The sequence below is a fragment of the Monodelphis domestica genome, chromosome 7, assembly GCF_027887165.1.
Source record: "Monodelphis domestica isolate mMonDom1 chromosome 7, mMonDom1.pri, whole genome shotgun sequence".
In the NCBI taxonomy this organism is placed as follows: domain Eukaryota; kingdom Metazoa; phylum Chordata; class Mammalia; order Didelphimorphia; family Didelphidae; genus Monodelphis; species Monodelphis domestica.
In genome coordinates this window covers 77,262,217-77,284,797 of record NC_077233.1, presented here as the reverse complement: position 1 = coordinate 77,284,797, position 22,581 = coordinate 77,262,217, and the positions used below count along the sequence as shown (strand labels likewise).

At 36.3% G+C, this 22,581-nt stretch overlaps 1 long non-coding RNA gene across 1 annotated transcript in view; it reads left to right on the top strand.

Annotated features, from left to right (window-relative positions):
- The window catches only part of LOC130455471 (uncharacterized), a 34,026-nt gene that overhangs the window by 6,147 nt on the left and 5,298 nt on the right, over positions 1–22,581 (top strand). Inside the window, exon 2 of the long non-coding RNA XR_008913450.1 lies at positions 5,479–5,605. This is a non-coding gene — a long non-coding RNA (uncharacterized LOC130455471). The remainder of the gene's footprint in view (positions 1–5,478; positions 5,606–22,581) is intronic.

The window sequence follows — 22,581 nt, the reverse complement described above, 5'->3', positions numbered from 1 at the left end:
TAGAGGCTCTCTAGATCTTTTTGCATTTCATGGGTACCAGTACAGCACATGGCCTATAGACCTACTATTGCCTGTTGCTTTTGCTATATGACCAACCCACTTCTTTTTCTCATCATACATTTCCTGAATGTTATATTTTATGTTGCTTTTCACTTGTAGGTCATTATTGGAAGTAGGCCACAGCTTAACTAGGTCCAATTTATGTTTCAACATAACACTTTGGGTCACCAGTCAGGTAACCGCTATGTTATGCCTAAAAATGGAGAGAAAAAAGAAACCCCAAAGTTTAATCCTTTTGAAATTGTAATATTCCAAGATTCATAACCTTCAGTTTTCACTGGGAGAATTTTTGGTTTTAAAATTTTCTATTAGGAACTTCTTATTGTTGAAGAAATTGTACGATTTACTGAATATAATCTAGAAAACAGTGATCCCTCACCTAACACAGGAGTTACATTTCAGAGATCCCTCAATAGGTGAAAATCCATGAATTAGCAGCATTATGATTATTCTATTATTCTTTGATGGTAAGCATCTTGCTCTGGCACTTGGGTTCACTGCCAGAAGCCTTTGAAGGTACAGAATGTTTGGTTTAAAATAAATTCAAACTTTTACGAAAACTTCACAAAAGCACAAGATTGCAGAGCAATACTACATGCAGCGATCAGCTCTCAAGATGTGGAATGTATGGGCACAGTGCCAGAGAGCAAACAGACCAATGCTACAGTCACTAAGCCACTCAGTGCCCAGGATACAGACACAGTGCTGTGGTTGGTCGCCTTTCATTCCATTAGCCCAATAGTGTGTGTATACAATCTCAAATTGGCAAATTTGTGCAAGCAGTAGTGGCATACTGCATTTCCATTGTGTATAATAAAGTATTCATCCACAAAATCCCACAATAGAGCAAAAATTCCACATTACAGTATTAATTTTTTTTTAAACCTGTGATACAGTGAAGCCATGATAAGTGAACTGCAATATAGCCAGGGAAGACTGTACTCTATTCCTCTAGTTCAATTCTGGGCCCAATTCATTGTCTATATGAAGTGTCTGTTTCAGATATGTATACTAATTAGTAATTCAACAAACTGACCAGACACTGAATATGATGGTTTGAATAATAGGTTTTTTTTAAAAATCTTTTTCTATTTTTTTTTTACCGAATAGATTATTGGGATAGGATCAGTTCATTTGTTTCTGAGTACTCATGAATCTCACTAAGGAGAAGTCCAGACATATTTCTACTAGAACAATTAAGGAAAGAAAAAGAAAACTGCATTTTTAGTCAAGGGAAACCAGGAAAGATTTGTGTAGGAGACTTATATTAAAGTGAATTGTCTAGAAAAAAATTTTCAACAAAATTTAGAAGTGAATTCAGAAAGACCTGGGTTCAATACAATTAGTTTATCTAGGTCATATCTGGGAAAGAATCATGCTACCTACAGTAGGTTGTGGGTCAGCCAAAAAGTAGTAGTTCTGCTCACCAACCATACAGGGCTAAGGGCTAAATTTTTCTTCACATATTTTAGAATATTTCAATTAATAAATTGTTTGATATCACTATCAAAAAAAGTTTACTTCACCAGCTGAAAATCTTATTGCACTAATATATGGATCTACAATCACAAAATCTAAGTTGAAAAAGACTCCAAAAGTCAAAAGTTATGGTATATGATTTTAATGGAATACTGTTATGCTATAAGAAATAATGAGCAATGTGATTTCAGAAAAACCCAGAAAGACTTACATGAACTGATTCAGAGTAAAGTGAGTAGAACTCAGAAAAACTGTACACAGTAAGAACAATACTAAATGATCAACAACTGTAAAGAACAGCTATTCTAAGTAATACATTGATCCAGTTTAATCCCAAAGATTATGATATATGATACGATATTATGATATACGATACTCCTGATAATATGATACTGTCCACTTCCAGAGAAAAAAAACTGATGGAGTTTGAATGCGAATTCAAGCAAAACATTTTTCACTTTATTTTCTTCATTAAGAAAAATATGTATCTTCTTCCATAATATGATGAATATGGAAATATGTTTGTTATGGAAGCACATGAATAACCTATATCAAATTGCTTATGGTCTCAGGGAGGGGCAAGTAAAGGAAAGGAGGAAAAGAATTTGAAATTCAAAATGTTAGAAAAGAAATGCTAAAACTTATTTGTACATGTAATTGGGAAAAAATAAAACATTACTGAAGAGAAAAAAAGGACCCCAAAATACGTCTTACACAACCTATCCTTGAACATTAGTTCCCTCTCTAAGTGGTCATTAATACTGAACTTGAAAATGTCCGTTGAAGGGTAAACTATTACTCCTAAAGTAATCATTCCACTTTTTAATTTTTTTTTAGATCTGACTCTTAGGAAGATGTTTATTCTGTTTTGTTTTTGCATCTATGTCTGTAGTTCCCACCCATTTCTCTTAGCCCTACAGCTAAGCAAAACAAAAGTAATTATGTATGTGTGGATTTGTGTGTTGGGTGTGTGTGATATCCATTATGAGCTATGCTGCCTTCTTGTTAAATTTTTAGTCAGCAATGTAAATCCTGCTGTTTCTTATGTTCTCTAAGATTTCACATATTTCACAACTAACATAATCTGCAATTTTGTAGGTTGCCTTTGGAAAATTGCACAGCTTCAAATGATTCCAGATTTTTCTCTAAAATAAAAGTCTATCTTTTTAATACCAATATTCCACTAGTAGTATTTGTATGACTCCCACATCATACACAATTAGGCTCTTATGAATAGTCTCTAAAACATTCCAAAGGTTTTGGAGTGATGCATGTGGCTATGAGCAAAGGAGCCATGGCTTACAAGGTGTTTTTTCTCTGGTAAAGAGTGGTTATCCCTAAAATTCCAATAAATAAAAGGAAAAATTGTTAATAAAAAAATAAAGAACTATAGAAAAGAATTAGAAAGTTATGTAATCATAGGAATTAATTCAGTTAAGGAGCTGAAATGAATTGCTCAAAATCATGTACCTATTAAATGGCAACACCAGGACTCAAATCCATGTTTTCTGACTCTTAAGTCCAATGATCTTTCCATGATACCACAACGAAAAGGTATGAATCAATAGGTTAGAGAAAAAAAATATACAACATAATGTAATGCTGTGATAGTGAACCTATGACGTGTGTTAGCACTGACATGTTTAGCCATTTTCAATGACACGAGGCTGTATGTGAGCTCAGCAAGCCTTGGGGTCCAGGAGCTTGTGCCTGGTGGCTATGGCCATGCCCTGGCACAGCGTGGGGATAGGGCTTCCATGCATGGCGGGGGGGGGGGGAATAGGGGGTAACAAATGACAGGCGTCACTTGTCAGGCAGCTGAGGCATTTGGGGCTCCCGTGGAGGCAGGGAGGAGGAATGCACCTAGGCAGAAGGCACGCATGCAGGCACACAGGCTGGCAGGCAGCAGCCCCTGCTCTGGCAGCACCCCAGGCCAGCCAACTGGGGAGGGGCAGGGCCAAGCCAGCAGAAGACTGGGCAGGGCTCCAGCCCATGTGCAAAGGAGGAGTCCCTGGAACTAATTACCAGATACTTTTAGCACCCTGAAAAATATAGCAATGGCTTTACTCACAATTTTTCCCTTAATGTACTTTTGTGAGACCTTATTCTCAATGTTAAATAATATCAAAACCAACAAAAGAAACAGGTTAACAGATGAAGTTAGTAGCGTTTGCTTGGGCGTGAAGTGTACAAAATACCAACCTTCAATTGAAGATTTAGGCTATGAAATTCAACAACAAAGAAAGTCATTAATAGGGAGGTTAGTTAAAGAATTCCCCCTTCTCCTCACTTATCTTAGTTCACAGCACCCCACACAAGTTAAATAGTATCAAGACCAACCAAAGAAACCAACTAACAGATGAACAAAGAAGTCACTAAGCAGGTAAGTTAAATAATTAGTTTTTGGCTTATTAAATACAGTTATACATTATAAAATTAAACATTTTTGTTATTTAAAGTATGAATATTATGAAATTATAGTGTTTTTTTTTTCTTGAAGTGACATATCACCTGAGTTATGCTTGTTTTTTTGGAGAATTTTGACATATTAAGCTCAAAAGGTTGCCCATCACTGATGTAGTAGAAGAAGACCTAGAGTTAGAAATTGGATCTGCCATTTACTATCAACAAGTGATTTTGTCTCTCTGGGGCTCAGCCTCTTTACCTACAGAAGAGGTAATAGGACTAGATGATGACCAGGATTCCTTCCATTTCTCCCTTATATGATACTACTGTGCACACAATCTGTGTTTTGTTTTTTATACATAGATAATTTTAAGAGATTATTTTGTATTATAAATAGGGCAGTTTAGTGCTTAAATTTGTATGTAACGAACCATTTCTTTCTCTAGGTCACATAACTTGTTTTATTTTAGGAGCATATTGCTAGCAAAGAATGCTGGCCAGACTGGTGAAGAATTCTGCCACCAGGCAGCTGTAATTCTTCCTTCATTTCCATATTCATGAATCTTATAAGCACCGAATCAAGTAAATTTCAATGTACACTTGAGTGATCTCATTTGTTTTTGAGCCAAGGGATAAAATGGCCCTAGACAGTGTACACCCTTGCCTGACAGGACAGTTCACTTATATAATAAGCCTTAGAGGGAAAAATGTGAAATTGGAAGGGAAAGAGTAGGCAGAAAAACAGCCAAGTTTTATTCAGTGTCTTTGAGGATCATACAGATTCTGCCTGTTCTGATTTGTTTCCATACATTTCAAATGAAAAATAGCATCTAAACCCAGGAGAAGGTAAGGACAAAGTTAGGAAGAAGATTTTGGAGGCAGGAGCCTATTGAACAAGGAAAACATATTTATAATATACAATTGAAGAAATATACCTTTTTAAAAAAAGGCTTTTTGAAAGGTTTATCATTTGGAAGATTTCTACTGATTTTATTCATAACATTTCATTTCTAGTAATGCTGTAGAAAAAGAATTTTCAAGTTTATGCAGCACTCTTAGCAATCCTGTATGCAAATATCATGGTAACATCAAGTCCCAAAACCCAGTAAGATATTCTGCTCATTGCTGAATATCAGTTTTCTGGCATGTGGGAGCAGGACATCAAAGAATCATCATCTAAATTCAACAGATAAGAGATATTGAATGACTTGACCAAGGTCACATAAACATAATTGCTTTAGGCAATGTTAGATCTCTGGCTTCCAGAGGACTAATCCTTTGCTCTTTTGACTAAAAAGTAGGTACATCCACAGAGCTTTTCCAGCTCAGTAGTCACTTACACAATCTCTCATCACATTGTACAAACTCCTGAATTACTCATAACTGGAAGCAGGCTCCAAGTTACCACAGAGTGAACCAGAGGCAAGCAGAAAACATGTATACATTCTCTGGACAACCCCTAGTATACTTAAAATACTGCTACTAAAATCTTTGAAAATATATTTTTGTTTGTTTTTTTTTTAACATTTTCAGAATACAGATAGCTCTTCTATATCTTGTCTTTGCCCATCTCAGCTTTGATGTATCATGGATCTGAAAAAAAAAATTAAATGGCAATTTTGGGGGCAAGTTTTGCAGAAGATACAGACAGCACAAGAAGGTCAGTAAAAGACATAGAATATGTTTAGTAACTCAGAAATGCATAGAATATATTCATAGTATTGTATAATATCAACATTTTATCTTTTAATACCATAAATATGCACAATTCCTTTTTTTAAAGTTACGTAAAAAGCTCAACTTTATGAAAAGGAAATGAAAGCCAGCTGGTAACACACAAAGGCTAGAAATGTTAATATTGACCTACATATATTCTACAACCAAATACTTAACCCAAATTTTACAATAAGGGACTGTAAACACACCATAAAATCAAAGGGGGAAAAAAAAACAACCTCAAGCTTTTCTTGTACAAAGGGAGGACCAAAATATTTTACCTGGATTTTCCAGATCCCTGGTGCTTCAACCCTAATCTGCCATGTGGAAAGAATATCTGTATATTCCCAGTAAGGTAGAGAGACATCATGGTATAGTGATAGATGACCTTGGAGAAAGGAAGATCTAGGTTCATTCTCTACTCTGACTGTACTGGCTATGCGAGCACACACACACAAAACACTGTCCAGGAAACTCTGTGAAGACAATAAATAACAAGGAAAATGTCAATCTTTGAGAGTTCCTCACAGGAAGCTTTTCCCTTAACTAATAAAATCAAAAGTCTAGGAAAAAATTCAAAATAATGGAGTTATTTGCTCAAAGGGAAGATTTAAACATGTGTTTAACATATAATATAGATATATATGAACACTTTACTACATACTGCCAGTGTTATCTGAAACTGTTCTACAAATTTTCAATTTCACCAGCATGGAATGAAGGTACCTTTTTTCTTTATAATCCTGCCAATATTGATTTCACAGCTTTTAGTTATTTTTTGTTAATTTGATAAATAGGAGGTAGTACTTTAGAGTTTTAATTTGCATCTTTTTTTTATATTACTGAGATTGTTCATTTTAAAAATTATTTTAAAATATTAATAATATGGAAATGGGTCTTGATCAATGACACATGTAAAACTCAGTGGAATTGCTTGTTGGATATGGGGTGGGGGTACGGGGAAGGAGAGGGAAAGAACATGAATCACATAGCCATGGAAAAATATTATAAATTAGTTAAATAAAAATTTTCAACTCTAAAAAAAATAAAATTATTTTATTAACAATTTGTGTTTTTTGTTGTGAAAACTATCCATTCAAATACTTTGACTATTTAATGATTCTATAGCTACCATTGAGTTTTCAGTTTTCTTATCTATCATATTTGCCACAAATTTTACCCAATACATCATTTCTTCTTTGTTTTGATATTTTTGTTATATATAGAAGGATTTTAAAACTTTAATGTAATTAATTATCTCTCTTGATACCAATTATTACTTCCAATTATTGGCTCAAAAATGATTTATTTTCCTTCCACAGATTACATCAATATTTTACAACATTCCCTTTTCTCTAAAGTTTTTCTTTATATTTTTATCTTACTCACCTGAAAGTTACTGTCAGTCAATAAGCATTTCTTAAGTAGCTACTGTCAGCCACTGGTGCTGAGAACTGGGAATACAATATACAGTAAGAGATAATCTTGCCTTCAGGGAGCTCATAAATCTAATAAGGGGACAACCAGCAAACAAATTGCACAAACAAATATATTAAGTAGAAAGGGGAAATATTTAACAGAACGAAGGCATCAGAATTAATAGAAATTGGGAAGGACTTCATGTAGAAAGTGGAATTTTAATGGAGAATCAAAGGAATCCAGAGAAGCCAGGAGGTAGAGATGAGAAGGAAGAACACTAGACAGCTAGAGAAAATCTCCAGAGCCAGAGAAAGTTTCTGCTTCTTAGAATAGCATGGAGACCACTGCCATTGGATAAGAATATGTGGGTAGCTGAAAGACAAGAGTCTGGAAAAGGTAGGGGAGGACTATGTTTTTAAGAGCTTTGAACACCAAAGAATTTTATAGTTAATCCTAGAGGTGAAATGGAATCACTGGGGTTTAATGAGTAGGAGGAGAGTGATATGGTCAGGCATACATTTAAGGAAAATCATGAGTGATTGAATGGAGGATGGTTAGAGGCTTGTAGCAGGCACATCAACCAACAGATTATTGCAATAGCTTAGGCATGAAATAATGGAGGCCTGCACCAGGGTGGTGGCTGTAATGGAGGAGAGAATAGGACATATTCAAGAGATGTCACAAAGATGAAATCAATTTCCTTGTTAATAGATTAGATATGAAAGATGGGAGTAAATAGTCAAAGCTGATACATAGGTTGCAAGATCTGGAAAAATGGTGATGCCCTTGATGATAATAGGGAATTTTGAAAGGGGTCAAAGGTTTAGAAGGAATAAATAATGAGTTTAGGATATATTGGATTGTTCCTCTAGAGGACATCTAGTATAAGGTATCTAAAAGGCAATTGGACATGCAAGACCAGAGGTCAGCAGACAAGTCAAAACTGGATAGGGAAATTTGAGAGTCAATAGCATCAAGATATTAAAGAAATTAATTAAATTGTTAGAAGCTAATGAGACTGCCAAATGATGTTTAGGAAGAAAAGAGAAGACTCGGGAGAGAACCCTGGGAGACACCCATAGTTAGTGTAATCCTGATAAGATCATAGCAAAGAAACTGAGAAGGAACAGTCAGGTAGGAGGAGATAATGTATCCTGGAAACTTGGAGAGAAGAGAATAAGAATGTTAAAAGCTGAAAAAAGGTCCCCAAAAAAGAAAACAGAAAAAGCCATAGTAAAATTATAAAGTTTGAAACTGTGTTTTAAGGAATTAAAAAATTAGAGGAAAGGAAAGGGAGGCATCTATTCTAGATAGCCTTCTTAACTTTTGCCACAAAAGGCAGAAGAGATATAGTATGATAGTTAGCAGGGATGGAAAGATAAATTGAGGGTTTTTGGAGAAGGGGGAATACATGGACATGTTTATAGCAGTAGAAAACCAGTAGTTAAAAATGGAGACGAATCCAGGACTTCAGTCCCCAGGAGTCTTTGCTCACTTCCCAGAATGCTTTGCAATCACACTGAATTCTTCCCTAGACCAAGAGCAAATTATTATTTAAAGGTTCTCCGCCTATGGTGGGGTCTCTTCTCTTTCCTATTGCTGCTTCCAAGCAGAAGAGTCTCTTTTCATAATGTAGGTGAGGTTGTCTAGGCCTCTTTGGGCCTAGACACGTGCTTTCTTATTCTGTATTTTCTTTAATCCTTGACCTTTAATAAACCTCTAAAAATATAATACTTGCAGAGAGAAACTAATTTCTACTTGCCTCAGTTTCCCTAATTTTTAATCTTTACAGCAGACAAGGAGAGATTAGAGATGAAAAAGATGGTAATGACAGAGTAAGAAAATCTTTGGAGGATATGGGAAGAAATAGGATTACTTGTGCAAGTAGAAGGATTTACCTTAGAAAGGATGCAACTCTTTATGAGAAACTGGGTGAAGGAGAAGACAGTGGCAGAAGGCATCTAACAATGTAATGAAGAGAAGATGAAAAGAAATGGACTCTTTTATTCCTGTAAAACATGAAGCAAAGTTCTTAACTTAGAAGGTTGATAAGAATAAACCCTAGGAAGCTTAAAGAGTAATAAAAAATAGTTGGGAAGAGTCCCTATGGAGAATGGTATAGCAAGTTGATAAGGGAGATGTAGAAGCATTACCCAGCAGCAAGGATGGCTCTGTTTAGGTTGTGTAATATAAATTTGTGCTGTACCTAGTCCAAATAGTTCTATGATTTATTCTTTGTTCAGTAGCACATGTATGAGAAAGAAAGCAGCAAATGATTAAGTGATCTAAGGCTAAAGCTTGGCATGGTACAACTGGAAAAATGATAAGGGGTAGGGGTAGGGATTCAAAAAGGAAGAATAATGTAGAATTGAATTTGTTCACTAAGAAGTCAAGATGGGGAAAAGAAGAAAATGGCTAGTGCACAGGTGATGAATTTTGAGAGAGGATTAAGAAGTTATGGTATAAAAAATAAAACGTTGAGGTACTAAAGGTCTTGTTGTGGACAAAGAGTAAAGTTTGGTATGAGAAGGCAGAGGGAGAAGTGTAAAGCCAATATTTTAGGGTCAGATAATGGAATTTTAGAGTTCTTGGACATGGAGATGATATATTGATGGATCGTAAAATCAAATATATGATTTATCTTTATGACTAAATTAAGGTAGAGTAGTAGGTCATGAGATGTGAGTTGGTTGAGCACTGAGTGGATACAGGAAAGTTAATATGTATGTCAAAGTCCCCTAAAATGAAAGCAGGAGTTGGGGAGGACAGAAAGATTGTGAACCAGATACTGTACTTGTTAAGCAATAGGAATATCCTGAAGGTCTGTAGACATTAGAGTTCCAGTGAAATCTTTTATCAGTAAATGAAGAAACTTCTATATCTTAGTCTTATCATTTTTACAATTAGGCCTTATGTAACTGAATAAAGTTGTACATTGGACACAGTCCTGTCTATTCATACATAATTTTAAGATAGCTTGTTAAAGAAAAGATAAGAGAGGGGGAGAGGCAGCCAAGGAGGAATGTCCCAAATTAATTAATTTCACTGAAGAAATTAACTTTTAAAAAAGTAGAATAAGCCAAATGGAAAAAGAGGTTCAAAAACTCAATGAAGAAAATCATAACTTAAAAACTGGAATTGGGCAAGCAGAAGCTAGTGACTCCATGATCTGTTAAAAAAAAAACAATAAAACAAAGTCAAAAGAATGAAAAAGTTTCCAAAGATAAGATTTTTATAAGACACTTAGTTTCCAGTTTCATGTTGTGAGATTTAAAATGGTTGAGGTCTTAAACTGTAGTGAGTTAAAATGGTGGAAGATATAAATTGTGATAGATATAAGAGAGATTGAGTAAATTTGACCTCAGAAATATGTTTCACTACAGTGTCTTGGTTTTTAAATCAAATATAAGGTGGTCGCCAGGGAAATATTCCCAATTATTCAAATACCCAAGTCAATTTGGTTTTATAGAGATTTTAATTAACAATACAATGAGTAATCAAAGAAAGAGAGAGAGAGTAAGAAAGGAATAAGTATGAAGGGCCTCAAGCCAATATGGCCTAGACCTGAGTCTTAAGAGAGGAATCAGTCAGTTTTTTAACACTCACCACAAGGTCTGACTAAACAAGGATTCTAGTGACATCAGGCCAGCTCCATCTCAGCTGACTTCACCAGAGAGCCTTCCAGCCAGAGACTGTTCCAAAAGGCCTCTCTCAAGAGATTCTTCCCAAGCGGTCCTCATCAGAGATCCTCCAAAAGGCTTTCTCCAAAAGGATATTCTCCAAAAGGATATCTCCAAAAGGATATCTATCCTCAAGAGATTCTGCTTTTTCTTATATAGGGGTTTTTCTCCCATGTCACCTCCCCTAAGTCCCTACATCTACCAATCACTGTAGACGCTTTCCAAAGGACTGCCCATCTGAATTCCTGCTAAGTTGACAAATCTCAGTAAGTCTGAACCAGTGAAAACACAGCTGAGTCAACTAATCTCATTAAGACAAAATTTGCCCGACCCTTTTAGGTACCTAGCATCTCATTGTATCAATTCTAAAAACAGGCCTGGCTCAAAGAACTTCTTGCCCCACCATAAGCATGGATCCAAGTACTTTCTTTGTTTAGCAAGGAGTTTTCTGCCCTAAAGCAGTCTTAAGTATGGGTGGAAGAAGTCCTCCCATTTCTGATCCTGGCGAGTTCTCACATCAAAATGGGGAATGTTTCTCAGTAGGGAATTTGTTCCAATTAAGAATTCCCCAATGGTGAAATTTTTAACATTCACAAGTCTGAGAGATTTCAAGATTTACAGTGTAAACAGTTTTATTTTCCATATTAGTATAAGGCAAAGTTTTGTTTTGAAATTGTTTCAACTAAGAGTTTTAAGATACTTTTTGTATAAGTTATTTGCATTGTTAGATAGTTTTGATTAATGTAAAAGCTATCTTGTGTTATATGAAACTTTATCTTTGCAATTTTTTTGTTACATTCTGTTTGTTGAGTTTTGCTATTGTTACTGCAATTTTTGTATTTGTTTTCTTTTATGTAATTGCACATTGTAAATCACTTTCCCCCTAATTCTTTAGTGTGAGCTTTAGATAAGGTTTAGATAAGAACTGTTTGTTGGGGGATTAGGTAAGTAAAATAGGATAGGTTTAGAATAAGGGGGTTTTATATAGTGGTGAGCATATGACAAATCTGTAGATTTGATCAGATACTCGGAGGGCAGAATGTAGAAATATAAATTAGGGATAAGACTGGTTTTCTAGGGTTAGTTGAAAAAAGGGAATTTTGAGATAAGCCCTGTGAAAGGATTCTGTTTAGGAAGGAATTGTGGGAGTCCAAAACTGAAAATAACTGAATTTCACTTCCTTCTTGGATTTGATCTGAGCTGGGAGTGGGTTTTGCCTCTCTGCCTATAATTTCAAGCTGAAGGAGGAGTTTTGTTCTAAGAGATTCTCCTTGAAAGTCAGGATTTTGTGGAGAAATCTTTGGCATCCAGATAGAGGGTTTACTTGAAGGAAACTAATTTCCCTGAGTCCAGTCTTCATCTGGCAGTGGTCATCTACCAGAATTCCTATTGGCTAAGGTAAACCAAAGCTTTTCATCTATAACTTTGAGTTACTTGGTACAGCAGCCAAACCCAGAGAGTTTTCCCTTTCTTTCTTTCTTAATTATTGGTAGGAAGATTAGGGTCAGTCAGGTAGCTTGGGAAAGGGTTTTAGATAGCATAAAGAGGTGTAGGTAGGGCCTAAGGAAGAACAGAAGGTTCTCCTTAATCAGGGGACATAGCAACTGGGTGGAGGTAGTTTGAAGAGTGTGAGGGTCATACCTACCAGTTCCCCTTATCTCTTTTTTAAAAATAAATTTTGTTTCCATAATCAAAAGGTTTGGTGCTTATTTGGCCCTGAGGAGTTCCTAGGTGGGTTATAACATTTAACATCCCTCTAAGACACTTCTCCATTACACACCCTTCTGTCTTATAATTGATACTAAGACAAAAGGTAAGGGTTTTAAAAAAGGGAGGAACTTTAATAGAGGACAGCATGGGAAGAGAGCCAAAACTTGCCAGAGATAGTCTCACATACAAATATAGAGATGGGCAAGGTAAGAATGGGATAAGAGATGGACAAGGTAAGATAGTCCATTGTGAGAGAGTACATGAAAATCAATTGTATTAATTAAAAGTTGGGGGATATGTTGGATCTGGATTGGAGAGTCTCAAATGGAGGTTCAGGAGTTTGGTTGACATCCAAGAGCCACCAAGGATTTTGAAAAGAGGAGTAACAATATCGCAATGCTCCTGGTCTGATCAAGACAGACAATGGGACTATCATCTCCTTATTAAAGGAATGTATCCCACTCAATGCAAATGAAAGGTATCTGTTATTTCTTTAAGAGAACTTTCATATGGAGCAATTTAGTGAAAAAGAGGGCAGAAAAGTGGAGAGGGGGGATATAAAGAAAAAGATTTATATTAATAAATTATGTAAGATATTGCTACTGTTATATATGAATATTTTGATATTAAAAAGAACTTTGGGGGGGGCAGCTGGGTAGCTCAGTAGATTGAGGTCCAGGCCTAGAGATGAGAGGTGCTGAGTTTGAATCTGGACTCTGTAAATCTTGAAATTTCTCAGACTTGTGAATGTTAAAAATTCCCCCATTGGGGAATTCTCAATTGGAACAATTCCCTACTCCGAACATTCCACATTTGGATGTGAGAACTCTACTTGGATCAGAAATGGGAGGACCTCTACTCCACCCGTACTTAAGACTGCTTTAGGGGAGAAAACTCCTTGCTAAACAATGAAAGTACTTGGGCCCATACTTATAATGAGGCAAAAAGTTCTTTAAGCCATGCCTATTTTTAGAAGTAATCAAAGGGATGCTAAGTACCTATTAAAGGTCAGGCAACTTGTAAACTTGCCAGGAGCAAAGAGGTGAAAACTTATTCAGAAGTTTTCTCTGGTTCAAACTTACTAAAGGGATTAGTCGACCCAGCAGTGTTTCTTCTGGTACAAACTTACTAAAGGGATTAGTCGACCCAGCAGTGTTTTTAGAATGGGTTATCCTTTGGAAAACGTCTACTGTGATTGGTAGATGTAAGGACTTAGGGGAGGTGACATAGGAGAAAACCCCCTATATAAGAAAAAGCAGAATCTCTTGAAGGAAATCCTTTTGAAGAATCTCTTGAGAGGACTCTGGAGAAGGTAAGCTCTTGGAGGACAATCTCTAAGGAGGTCTTGCTGGAGCTCCTCTGAGGGGACTCTGTCCCTCTGGAGGCTCTTGAGAGAGGCCCTTTGAAACAGTTTCTGGCTGGAAGGCTCTTTGAGGAGGACTCTGGCTGAAACTTTCTCTGAGGAGACTCTGTCACTAGTATCCTTGCTTAGACAGACCTTGTGGTGAGTGATAAAAGACTGACTGACTGATCTCTCTCTCTTAAGACTCAGGTCTAGGCCATGTTGGCTTAAGGCCCTTCATATTTATTTCCTTTTTCTATCTTTCTCTCTTTTCTTTAATTCCTCATTGTATTATTAATTAAAATCTCTATAAAACCCAGTTGTCTTGGGTATATTCATAATTGGGAATATTTCCCTGGTGACCACCTTATATTTGATTTAAAACCAAAACACTGTAGTGAAAACATATTTCCTGCGGCCACAAATTTACTCACCCACTCTTATATCTATCACAATTTATATCTTCCACTATTTTACTCACTACAATTTACAACCTCAACTATTTTAACTCTTACAGTTTATGAACCCAACTCTTTTAAATGCCATAGTTTATGGCAAGAACCTATTTTAAATATAACAACTCACACACTTCCCAGCTGTGTGACCCTGGGCAAGTCACTTGACCCCCATTGCCTAACCCTTGTGACAAGGAAATCACTTTAAAAGACTGATATATATTAATTTAAGGTCGCCAAGGAATTCAGCTATGTAATTCCTAAATGAAAACTCAAGTCAGCAGTCAACCTTTTATGAAGTTTAATTACAAACAGGAGGAAGAAAGGTATTAGAGAGAGAGAGAGAGAGAGAGAGAGAGAGAGAGAGAGAGAGAGAGAGAGAGAGAGAGAGAGAGAGAGAGAGAGAAGGGAATAGGGCTTAAATACCCCCTCTGTTTAGGCTGGGACAAAAGGCCCAAGCCCTTAGATAGCTGAGGCAAAGAAAAGAGATCAGTCCCTATCACTCACGTGACCAAAATGGAGAAACAGTCTCAGGGGCCTCCACCTCCAGCTTCCTTCAGAGCAAGCTTCTCAGAGCACAACCTCTCAGAGCAAAACCTCTCCCACCTCCTCAGTCCTCAGACCCCGCTATCTTTAAGGAAACCATCTAAGTTCCCTCCCCTCAGTTCTCACATCTACCAATCACTGTCCATGTCTTCCCTGTGCCAATGGTGGTTCTAGCTTAACCCAAGACCGCCCAGAGGTCTGTGGCGTTGCACATGTCTGTTGAAGGTCATATTCTCAAATAATTAAATCTTGATCCTTTGCTGCAGCCCTTCCTAAATCCTGTTACCCTGAGTAGGGTGGAGATTGGAAGTTCCAAGACCTGGTTCTGTCATTCCAAGTATCTCTATTGTATCAATTCTAAAATCAATCATGACTCAAAGAACTTCCTGTTCTATGCTTAAGCATAGGTCAAAGACCTTTCCATTGTTCAGCAAAAGGTTTCTGTCCTAAAGTAATCTTAAGTAGGGAGGAGAAAGACCCTCCCATTCCAAGGGGGTTCACATTCCAATAGACTATCAGTAGGAAATTTTTCAAGTATGAAATTTCCCAATGGTGAAATTTCCAACATTTATAAGTCTAAGAAATTTTAAGGTTTACACCCTTACCCCTCTTCTGCCTTGGAACCAATACATGAATATAAGTATCTTACTATGTTTTGTTAGTAACTAACTTATATATAGCTAATTATAACAATATTAGTACCCTAACTATACATTGTTTTACTCTTTTAAGAATTAAAAAGTATTAAGTATCTTTTAATTCAATGTAACTTAACCATGTTTATGTTTTGTGTTTATGTTTTATTGTTTTGCTAGTGTAATGTCAGTGTTACTGTTATGTTAGTAGTATGTTACTGTTGCATGCAATATATACTTACTACTACTTTGTATCTTTCCTTCTCTTCTCATCTCCTCTTGCTTGAAGAATTCTTCTTCTGCAATTCCATAGTAGTAAATATATTTGTATTTGTGTGTGAATAAGTGCTATGCTATTTTGTGCTATAATACACTACCCCAAAGTATTAATTCATTAGTTCATTAATCCTGTAATCCGCTTCATTGCAAATCTGCCAAAGCCTTTAAATTTATAAGTTTTCAGTCGTAACAATGTCCATTAGTTTCCGAATTCTCCTCTTCATCTGCATTGTCCTCTTCCATTGGAATGGGCCTCTCCTTAGTGATCTTTTTGACTGCAGACTTAATTTGACTGATGATTCTAACTTTCTATGATCTCTTCTTTTTCATTTTCTTCTTCAATTATTTGTACATTTTCATTATTAATACCATGTGCTAATTTTATATGTGAACAATGATGCCATGAATCTGTACCCAAAACTTTTATTGAAGATGGAGAAACTAACACAACAGTGTAAGTACCTAACCAACTCTCTTGTGTTGTTGATGTTTTAGCAAAATCTTGGCATATACCTTATCCCCTGGTTTGTAATTATGGAGAGAATAATCCAAAGGACCAGTTTGAATTAATACCATGTAATTCTTTGAATCTTTGTTGTAAAGCACTTAAGTAAGAAGCAAGTTGACAATCTCCTCCTAAGAGATATGTATAGACTGTTTTACAAGTTTTTGCCTTCAGTGGAGCATGTCCAAAGAGCATTTCATAGGATGATATATGTAAATATGCTCTTGGTCTCATACTTGGATAAAACAAAGCTATGGGAAGAATCTCTGGCCATTTGAGATGATTTTCAGCACCTATCTTCCCCATCATAGTCTTGAGTTCCCTATTTATATTCTCCATCTCACCTGAACTTTGTGGGTGATAAGAAACATGATATTTTGGTATTATTCCTAGATTCTCATAGATCCTTTTCAGGATGTCTTGGGTGAAATGAGATCCCTTATCAGAGTCTATGGTTAGTGGTACTCCAAACATAACTTCCTTAATCAACACTTTTATCACAAAGCTAGCTGTATTTGCATTTGATGGAAAAGCTTCAGGTCATTTGGTCAATCTATCAACAATTCCCAAGCAAAACTTGTATCTTCCAGCTTTTGGCATGCTGATGTAATCAATTTGCAGACTCTCAAATGGACAATATGCTAAAGGTCTACCACCTAAACCTTTCTGTCTGAATGCCCCTTGATTGAATTTTTGGCAAACAGAACAGCTTGTATGGATCTTATTTGCTACAGTACTTATTCCAGGCACTACCCTTGTCTCTTTATGGTGTCAATTAGAGCTTACATACCAAAATGACCTTTTGTGTGGATGGCTTGACACAAATAGGTATACAGGTTTTTTGGTAACAGTGGTTTTCCAGTATCTTCTATCCATATGCCATGTTCTTTTCTTGCTCCAAACTTCTCCTTCCATTGTTGTATTTCTGATTCTATATAAGCTTTTTCTAAATCATCAGATTCTATAGTTGATAAATTCATGACATACACTGGAGCATTTTTAGCATCAAATTTCACAGTTACTACAGCTCTATGATTTCCTTTAGAGACTGAATCCATGCTATAAGTATGACTTCTTCAATGGATTACCACTAGCTGTTTAGGCTTCTGGATAGCATTCAACAACTCAGTTATTTTTTCTGAATGAGCAATTGGTTTTCCTGATGCAGTAATAAAACCTCGTTGTTTTCAGATCTGTCCTGTAGCATGACAAACTGAAAAAACATATCGAGAGTCTATATATATTTGTACTTTTACTATCAGCCAGAAGACATGCTTGCTTTAAAGTGACCAACTTTGCACCTTGAGCATTAAGGTTACTAGGTAATGATCCATACCACAGTGTCTCAAATTCTGTGACAACTGCAGCACCTGTACATTGAATTCCATTACACAAATATGAAGAACCATCTGCAAATAAAACCAAGTCTGGATTTTTGATTGTAGTGTCTTTTAAATCCATCTTAGGCATATCCACTAGATCTACTATTTCTATACATTCATGTAAAGATTCACTGTTCTTTGGCAAATCAAGAAGTGTAGCTGAATTTAATACATTACACCTCCTCAACTCAATGCTTTCACTACCTAGAAGTATAATTTCATACTTAGATATTCATTGGTCAGAATATGCTTGAGTACAAAATTTCCTCATTAGTGCTTTTATTTGATGTGAACAATATACAGCCAATGGAAATCCCCAAACTAAATCTGATGACTTCTGGACTAACACAGCTGCAGCTGCTACACCCCTTAGACAAGGAACTGTACCAACAGCAATTGGATCTAGCTAACAACTATAGTATCCAGTTGGACAATAACTTTGTCCTAAAGTCTATGTCAGTACACCAGAAGCAATTCCTTTGGTCTCGTTCACAAACAATTAAAAAGGTTTAGTATAGTCTGGGATTCCAAGAGCTGGTGCATATAAAATCACATCCTTAAGCTTATTTAAGGCTTGCAGATATTCAGGTTTGAGTTTCAGAGGCTCTGGTTCTGTATTCCTGGTTAGACCTATTAAACATTTAGTAATTTCACTATACCCAGGTATCCATTGCACAGAAACCAGTTGTTCTGAGAACAGCTCTGAATTGCTTCTTGGTCTTAGGTTCACTCAGTTTCTGGATATTAGCTATTCTTTTCTGAGTGATACTTCTGGAATACTCTGACAACACAAATTCAAGATATTCAATTCGAGGTAACACCCACTGTACTTTTGCCTTAGAGATTTTATGCCCATGCTTGTAGAATTCAACCAAAAGAATCTTGCTATCCCTTAAACACACTTTAGCAGATGGTGATGCTAGGAGGATATCATTACCAAAATATACTATTTTACTCTCCTTGAATGTAATTGTTTTAAAGTCTCTGTTCAAAATCTGTGAGAATTGGCTTGGACTATTGGTGAATCCCTGTGGAAGATGAGTCCATGTCTACTGAGATTTCTCCCATGTGAAAACAAAGATCTTTTGAGAATCCTTGTGAATTGGTACCAAGAAAAATGCAGAGCATAAATGTACCATGGTGAAATATCTAGCTTGACTTGGGATGGAAGAGATTATAGCAGTTGGGCTTCGTACGATGGAATGTGTCTTTATTACATGATCTTTTACAGCTCTTAGATCTTGGATGAATCTGTAGATGATTTTGACATTTTGATCTAGCTTTGGCTTTTTTTTTATCAGAAGTATAGGTGTATTATACTCTGAGAAGCACAGTATTATGATCCCTTGTTGAATCAGGGACTCAATGATATGTCTGATACCTTCTATTGCTTCTTTACTCAAGGGGTATTGAGGAATACAAGGAACTGGTCCTTCTTTGGTTCTCACTCTTACTGGAGTAGTGTGAATTTGGAAACGACTCCACCCTAATTAGACATACTTTAGGGGAAGATAAGGTTGTAAACTCCTGATTGAACAATGAAGGTACTTAACTCATACCTTATAGTGAAGCTAAAACTTAAGCTAAGTCTATTTTTAGATCTAATACAAAAGGATGTTAAGAACCTATAAAGGTTAAATTAATCACAAAAAGGTCAAGTAACTCACAAAAGGTAAGCTTAACAAAGAAGTGTGAAGTACCTCAGAAGATATAATCTAAGCAGAGAAGGTGAGAACTAAAGAATAGACAGTACTGGAGAAAAGTGTATACTGCAGTGGTTCTCAACCTTTCTAATGCTGTGACCCCACAATACAGTTCCTCATGTTGCAGTGACCCCAAACCAAAAAATTATTTTGGTGGCTACTTCAAAACTGTAATTTTGCTACAGTTATGATTTGGAATATAAATACCTGATATGCATTATGTATTCTCATTGCTACAAATTGAGAGGTTGAGAACCTCTGGTCTACTGTGATTGGTAGATGTGAAAATTTAGGGGAGGTGACATAAGAGAAAATGTCTTTAAAAGGAGGCTAAAAAAGTCAGTTGAGGCAATTCAGTTTGGGGTGCAATTAGATTTGGAGTTCAGTTCAGTGAGGACTAAAACTCAGCCTGGAAGATCCCCCTCAGATAGCTTCCTGGAAATGTTTTCGTGGTGAGTGATAAGACTGACTCCCTTTTCCTTAGGCTCAGGGAGGCCACTTTGGCCAAGGCCTTTAACTACTGCCTGACTCAGCCTGAGCCAGAGCAGTTTAAATTAATTCTTTCTCTCGCTCTCTTTTCCTTAATCCCTTCTCTCTCTATTAATTAAAATCACCGTAATTCTCAGCTGACTTGGGTATTTTATTATTTGGGAATTTTTCCTGGCAACCAATTATTTCAATTTCAAGTCACAAAGCTAAAACTATTTTATAGTTTCTGATTTCAATAGACCTACATCTATGGAAGATTTTTAACATAAATCTTCTGGGATCCTCAGGAATAGGATATATGGGATCCAACTTATTCTCTGACTGACAAAATCTAAGAACAACTGTGGAAAAGCTTTCAGAGATTCTTCTGGGAGTTGTAATGATATATCCCCAGTGTCAGAACATTGAACCATTGCTCATAATTTACACAGAAAATCCCTACTAGGAAGGTTCATGGGACAGTCTGGCATACAAAGAAATGCATGCCCCATAGATAAAGGACCTAAAGTTATCATTTTAGGTTATAATTTTGCTACTCTTTATGGTTTTCCAGTAGCTCCAATCACTTCCATAGTACCAACAGCTTTATAATCCTTAGGAAGACTTTGCAAAACTGATTTACTGGCTCCAGTATTCACCAAAAGATCATATATCTATTCCCCTAGAGTTACAGAAACATAGGTTTCAGTGCTGTTTAGAGGTTGGAAGGTTTTAAGAACTGGTGCAAGCATAGTAACATCAGTACAAAAATCAGTCATTTCCTGTCCATCCAAGGTTACATCTGCTTGAATTACATGACTTTCTCAGGAATTGTATCATCAGTTTTTATATCATTGGTCCTTATATTCTCCATCTTAGTATCATTGTTCTCATTTACAATTTCATTATTATTATTATTCAGTTTATATTCTTCAGTAATTTCTCTTATTTTATAATCACTAGGATTTTCTATTAAATTTATATTACAATTTTTGTACAATTATTTAATTATATTGTCTTTCATATTAATTAATTCATTTGTATCACTATCTACCTTATTTTCATTACACTCAATTTTATTTATCCTGAATTCATTTTTATTTATAGCATACTCATTATTTCCTGATTCATTTTCATATGGATTTAGGGTAAACCTTCATAAATTACAAGCCCCCTTACTCTGGTCACCTTTTACTACCTGACTGTACTTTGGTCCAGCCCCAGAATTTACCAGTGATTACATTGTTGTGAGATCTGGTGCTTGTTGGCCCTGGCAGCAAGCATTTTGGCATTTCTTGAAATTTCTATTCTGATAGTGTTGGTATTCCATTTATTATTGTTCCAGTTGCTATTACTCCAATTGTTATTGTACTGTCTATTGTATCCTCCATTCCTATTCATCTGCCTTCTCAATTGGTTTCTGAATCTGCAGTCACTGTACAAATGTCCAATCCTGTAACAATGGAAACATCTCCTAGGACTTGATCTTTTTTCACTAGGCCTATAGTTATTATTGTTGCTTCTTGGCTGCACAGATCTCAAAGCAGCTACTGCTTTTACCTCCTTAATCTCATTTTCTTTGCCTTTAATTCAGCTTCCATCAATTTTATTTTTAAATCCTCTACAACAGAGTCTCTTTCATCATTTTTCTCTTCAAGGTCATTGGTCAAATATGTAGCTTTTCTTCTCAGTTCCTCGAAATCTAGCGTAATTGGATTTAAAGAACTGCCTAACCCTGGGTACAGCATTCTTGACAAAAATACACTTTATGTGGGCAATGGTGCCTTCATCAAGTGCATCCATTCCCAGGAGAGTTTCGTCTGCCTTGGTTATCCTCTTGAGGAAAACCACAGTTGATTCTGATACCTTAAGTTTAATGGCCTCAAAGTTGGACCATGCCTTAGGCCATTTTGTATATTGCCCCATTACCTCAAATATGGCATCCTTGGCTTCAATAAGCTCTTCATATACCCCATCATCAGTTGTGTCAAGTTTACAATTTTTTGGCCACAATTGCAAAAGAGGGTCTGATCTAGTCTCCTCTATAAATTTATTCCTCTCTTTTGTAAACCTCAAATTTCCTTAGACTTATAAATGTTGGAAATTTCACCATTGGGATATTTCATACTTGGAAAATTTCTTACTGATAGTCTATTGGAATGGGAACTCCATTGGCATGGGAGGTTCCTTCTCTTCCCTTCTTAAGATTACTTTAGGACAGAAACCCTTTGCTGAACAATGGAAAGGACTTTGACCTATGCTTAAGCATAGAACAGGAATTTCTTTGAGTCTTGATTGATTTTAGAATTGATACAATGGAGATACTTGGAATAAATCTCTACCCTATTCAGTCCTAATAGGATTGAGTAAGGGCTGCAGCCTAGATCAAAATTTAATTATTCCAATCTCTACCATACTCAAGTTAACAGGATTTAGAAAGGGCTGTAGCAAAGGAGTAAAGATTTAATCATTTGAAAATATGACCTTCAACAGACATGTGCAAAAGCCAGAAACCTCTGGGAGGTCCTGGGTTAAGCTAGAGCCTCCATTGGCACAGGGAAATTGATGAAGAGTGATTGGTAGATGGGAGAACTGAGGGGAGGAACTTGGAGGGTTTTGCTGAAAGATAGGAGGGTCTGGAGACTGGAGGTGGAGGAGTTTTGGTCGGGGTGATTGTGGTGGACTCTGAGAAGGCTTGCTCTGAAGGAAGCTGAAGGTGGGGGGCCTCTGAGACTGTTTCTCCATTTTGGACACGTGAGTAATAGGGACTGATCTCTTTTCTTTGCCCCAGCTATC